The sequence below is a fragment of the Diadema setosum genome, chromosome 17 (genome assembly GCF_964275005.1).
Source record: "Diadema setosum chromosome 17, eeDiaSeto1, whole genome shotgun sequence".
In the NCBI taxonomy this organism is placed as follows: Eukaryota; Metazoa; Echinodermata; class Echinoidea; order Diadematoida; family Diadematidae; genus Diadema; species Diadema setosum.
In genome coordinates, this window is record NC_092701.1 from 15,169,249 (window position 1) to 15,175,248 (window position 6,000).

General features: G+C 35.7%; 1 long non-coding RNA gene across 1 annotated transcript; it reads left to right on the forward strand.

The window, feature by feature from the left end:
• Nucleotides 1-2,961: 2,961 nt before the first annotated feature.
• Nucleotides 2,962-4,877, forward strand: LOC140240768 (uncharacterized). Its single transcript, XR_011902041.1, has 3 exons — nt 2,962-3,143; nt 4,083-4,161; nt 4,781-4,877. It is a non-coding gene; the product is annotated as an uncharacterized lncRNA (long non-coding RNA).
• The last annotated feature ends 1,123 nt before the right edge of the window (nt 4,878-6,000 follow it).

Below are 6,000 nucleotides of genomic sequence, written 5' to 3' on the forward strand. Positions count from 1 at the left end.
ATGATTCTGACAAAGCAAACTGATATGATTCTTCAAATAGAATTCTTTATCAATAGATACATCAGATTACTGCCCAGGCATGCCTATTAGAATAATGTTCGTTTTATTAAATTTTTTTTGGCGCAATTTCTATTCGTGTATCCCCGTGTCTTTAACATTCACCTAACCTATCTCTTATTGGTTGGGATGTCGAAACGTAATTACCATTACAAAGACATATCTTCCTGTTTGTGGTTCATTCTTGCTAAGGTGCAATATTGAGCCCATAACTAGTCTCAAAGAAAGACCTATGTGGTGTTGATCGACACTTGAATACAATATTGCATACCGTCGTGGTGCTACTATGTACATGTTTTTTTAAGACATCATAAAACTTGCTGCTCTCCCATAATTTCATAATCATTCATCGGAGCATTTTTAAATGAAGTTGAGATGAAAGGGTCTGCGAACAAACTAAGAATACCTGACTGCTCGTCTGGTATTGACCAATCAAAATGGAATATGTCACAGCATTCCCTGCATGCTTACTGTGCGATGATGGAGTCAAACCCTACTACACGCTAAAGATTTTCGTTGCGACTCGATCTCGGGACAGCAAAAAAAAAAAAAAAAAAAAAAAAAGTCAATATTTTTTCAAAGCCCTCAAATCTGGAATTCCATCCACTCTGATGTGAAATGTTAGAAAACGGTACAAAGTTCTAAGAAAGCTTTCAAGCGTATTTTACTTGAAAGGTTTTCTGGAAGTTACCAATATCATTTTACGAATTTATAAGAGACTAGCAAGATAGGGTGTGTTTGTGAAAATGACATCTTGCGTATTGTTAATGTGCGCTGGTCCATGTTTTTGTCTGTGTATGCATGTGTGTGTATGTGTGAGTGTGTGTGCCAATGTTTTTCTCGGTATATACAATATAATTACTTTTCCGGGATTAGTTTTGAATAAGGCCAATTGCCTTCTCACTCACCCCTTCACTTGATATCTTTTGCTGTTTGTTTGCTTTGTTTGTTTGTTTGTCACATTGTCATTTTATACTTGTCATACCATTGTCACATTTTATGTATGCATATTTTATTAAGTGAAAATAAATGAAATGATTAAAAAAAATCATTTAGAGAGCAAAATCGCGGATATATAAGGATGCAAACTACACGATTTATTTTTAAGGGTTGATTTTTTCCTTTTTTTTCATGGATTCATGCACGGTAAAGCCTAAGGGTAAAATGCATGCACATGAAAAATGTAAGCACATGTTTCCATGTGCTTGCAAACACCACATTTTAGAATGAATAAAGACTAGCTGTGACAGTGGAATTTCTCATGAATAAATAATAAAGCATTCAAACCCTGGCCATTGTTCAACACATTGTCAGGGTGTTAACCACATACTCCCATACACACCCATTGACCCCTGTGCAAAGTGAAAGTTTTGTACAGAGCAAAATAGAGCAAAATCTGGAAATAGAGCAAAATCTGTAACCTAACTGTGAAATTGATCATGGATTTCATGAAACTGATTTATGTTTTAAACCACCTCCAACAAAATTGTACACTATACAACTATCACCCATATCAATGACAGTGTTATCTGATATATAATTACTGAATTATTAAGAATCAAATGTGGAAATTTTTTTTTTTAAAAACGCCTATTAATCCATAGAATACATTCGATGCAAAATAATGACATGGATGTTTCCTTAAGTGTAAATTCACGGACCCAGTCGTTTGGTCACCTGGCGTGGGCATGTTCATTCTTTTCTTAAACATGATTTAGGAATTCAATGAATTGTTGAGTCGTGCGAACTTATGTGCACATAAGTTGACTCCCAGATGGCTCATTGTACAGCTCGTGCATGGGTGTTTGAGCTGAGCATCCAGCGCAAATTCCATTTCCACAGCAGATCAGCTCTTCTGAGGCTTTTCGTAGCGGCTTACTGCAACTCTGACTTTAACATTATTTTGTCCACTTCAAAATATCAAGACCCCGCAGATTCTTACTACGTGGAAAATGGTGAGTTAAAATATCATCGTAAAGCATGATTTGAAATATCCACAATGTTCTCGACCAAGGCCTTACTCTCGATATTACCCTTCATCAAATTTCTTGTATGTATTATGTTTTTGGTTGTATAGCCTTGTCTTATAATGTAGGCTTGTAGGCAGTAATATTGAAACGTTCATTTTAGAGTTCTGTTAAAATTGGCTAGTTTTATGCGTGCTTTTTTCTGTTTTATTTTGCTTTGTTTCGTAACCATTCTGTGGAATTAGATCAGCTTTAACGATAAAAAGTCTTGCTAAAGACGTCATGGCATTCCGATTTCCGATTTCCGATTTCCGATTCATTTATTGTTCATTTAGGAAATTATTTTTGTTGGTATATGGGCGTGCACATAGGAATATCTACATACATGCATAAACTTACATATTATATTCATGTACATGTACACATTATAAATGATACAATTTTCACTACATACACAATTATATACAAGCATAATTTATACTCACAATATAGTGAACACATACATCATCACAAATTTCAAATAATTCTTTATATTTACCGATCAACAACAAAACAAAATAGTTCAGAAAACGTGGAATCGGATGTTCCTATAAGAAGTGTATCCTTTGTCATAACCTTTACGCCCCCTCCCCCCCCACACACACACATCCCCAAGGATAATACATCGCATCGTGCCATACCACACTTGATTAATAACGAATAAAAGGAACGAAAGTTGATGAATAATTGTTAATAAACTTATGGATAAAAAGAAGACCAGTGTACTAACTAAACTTATAATGGCAAACATTGCACGCTCATTTTTATGCTGGGATAATTCTCTGTAGTCAGGTAGTGTTAGTGGTGGACTTAAGTACACCCTGTATGCAGCAAGGCAGTGCATAAGAATTGAAGTATACATTAAGCTGCCATGGAGAGAGTTATGTAGTCACATTTACATAAGTCAGCTCTTCTGCAAAATTACTACACACGCATGAGCAGTGGCCTTGAACTCATGACACTTGATTTTCCTTTTCAGGTATTCAAGCAAGATACAATATGATGAAGTTGCGCGCATTCTCCTGATCACGTAAACTTATATGCAATTCTGAAGGACAGAGTGATTCCTCAACAGAATATGTAAGTTTCATTAATGGATTAATCCGTAATATTCTATGTATTTTCAGGTTATTGATTCATCTAGATTTTCAGCATGTGATATCCGTGAAGTACATGTATATTATATTAAAGCTTATCATTACACATGAACGCAGTTTTATAAGTTACTATATAACGTAGCCACCGTTTAGTGGGTTGCGGAAAATTTGATAAGACTATATAGTGTAATTTTTGATACGACTATATAGTGTAATTTTTGATACCATCTATAATCGAGAGATATGTTACTCAAGTGGACCATTGCGATCATTCATTCTTGCCTTTTGCGTTCTAAATCTTCTCAGTTTTTTATTTTTGTTATTTTTTTCTTGAAAACTCCATGATGGATTGTCTCTCATATACAGGCAGCATCTCTACCCCGCAAGAATCTTCAAATGCCTGAATAGCCATTTTTTTTTTTTTTGGGGGGGGGGGGGTAATCTCCTTTTCTGTAACCAGTATTATTAAAGTAAATCAAATCAATGTTGTGAATAAGTAGAGGGGGCTATATTTTCACTTTTTTTGTGTGTGGTAACAGGATTAGAGGTGTCAACCATAATGGGCATCATTACACCCATTGCCATGGCCATCAGCACCCGGACCATCATCTGTGGCAAGCTCAGCAACGGGTGAATGGCTGAGGTCTATAAGTCTTACTCCTTTCCTAACTGTGGAAAATATACAGCAAACTGATGTTAAATTGGCATGTAATATGATGTTGTCTTACTTTGTTATTTTATGTTATGAAGACTTTGAGTTGGTTAGGAAAAATGTGAGAATATTTGAATATGCCCTATATCATAAATGTATGCAGGTGTGTAAAAGGTGTGTATTTTCATCTCAGTCCAAATTCGCCCACATTTTTTTTTTCAACATGACTTTACTCAGGCTATTCCACATCTATTCTTTTTTTTTTTCCAGCTCTAACCTAGTGATGTCTGCATGCTGTCTCCTGATTTCCCGCCTGCTTGGAGAGGACATGCTGTATGTCTGTGACAAAGTAAGTGCTGCATTTTTTTTATGGGAGACGGGAATTCCATCTGCTTTGTGACTAGAAATATAAGAGGAACATTTCTTTGCAACATTATTATGTTTTACTTATATGACAAAGAGCTGAAATAAATCTATCCGACCGGATTTGTTTTGAAACCAATATCAAAGCTTACAGGGATGGTATAGTATTGGTGGAGGTGAGGATTTGGGCTTTTAACTTTTTGTGATATACCAAGAACCTACTTATGAAATAATAGAGAGTATGCCATTCTAAGAGGAATTCTAAAGATTATTTGATGAAAATTGGTTTTGAAATGGATGAGGCATCCAAAAACAAAGTAAAACGCAGCGATCGTGATAAAATGTGGGTCCTACATTATATTATTATTGCTCTGTTTTGGATATCGTACCTATTTCAAAACCATTTCTCATTATCTCAGCAAAAGATGTTAGAAACCTGAAGTAGATCTCAACAAAAATTATACAATCAATTTAATTTTCCATTTTCTGGTCAATGGTCATATTTGCAATCTGTTAGTTTATGTAAGCAACAAAATAGTGTAAACGACCTATTTCCTTCGAAATTTTATTCAGTCATTATTTATTCATGCCAAAATCTCTTTCAGAACCTGGCAGGACTAAATCCCACAATCTTCACTGTGAATGCTGCGCACTAGTGACATCACAATTTGGCTGGATGGTTGTGAAATCTGCCCGAATTCCTGTATACAATCGTGTCTTCCTTCGCTACAATGTTTGCGGCCTTCTGTGCCCTGTGGCTTTGAGTATCCCAAACAAGGCAGAAACACTCGATGCATTCTTCAGCAGTACATTGCAATGCTTGATCTGAACAGGCAACTGTCACGAAAAAAACCTACGGCATTTCATTAACAATATTGTTCAATAATTGTCTTGATATAGTTTACCAGCCTAAAGTTTTCATGGTGTATACTTTTACAAGGAATTGTCACCAGAGAAATGATGTTGTTCAGGTTGTCCCTCCGTTCGTACATCTGTCTGTAATCGATTATGGCAACGTTGAATCACGAAGGGAAATGAAACGAAAAGTACAAGTAGAAAAGTTAATGCAGGGAGATTACTTTAGCAGTTGAACACATCGTGACAAATTGAGGAATATCGGAAAATCCGTTGAAGAGCTATATATACATATATATTTAGAGTTTCAGTGCCGCCATTACGAGATGAGAAAGCTACATCTTTGACGTCAACCATGGAAAATGATATAAAGAAATGTAAAGAAAATAGGCATAGTTTCACCTTTCCAGCATTACAAAAGGAGCACTTGATTTACTTCTTCCAGAAGTGGGGGGGGGGGGGGGCCTAATATTACCCTTAACATTATGGCAACGACAAATAAGTGGAGGCAATTTGTACTTTTCATTTAGAATCAGATTTTATGGAATTCCCTTTATATTATCTTCATATACGTTTCCATACATGAAAGTGACGCTGAAACGTTAAAAAATGCATAACTTCCACTGGATCATACAATTTCCCACGTTCACTTATGTGTTCTTATGATATTGCTCCAATCCACGGGTACATTTGGGTTTCATTCCCCTTTTATACTGTTTGAGGTATCCAAATGAAACTTTGCATATGTATGTACGATATGTGGGCAAGACATCACTTCGCTTTTACCTTGTTAGATGGTGAATATTTGTGAAGCTTTAGTTTCTAATTCATACAGCATCAGCATACCTCATGTCTGAGAATAGTGGTGAAGAAGATTTGGCAACAGCGTGTAAAATTCGCAAAATTTTATTTTGTGCCTTATTTGCTGAACAAACGTCGTAGGAGTACTACAACCTGTTAGGCAATATAG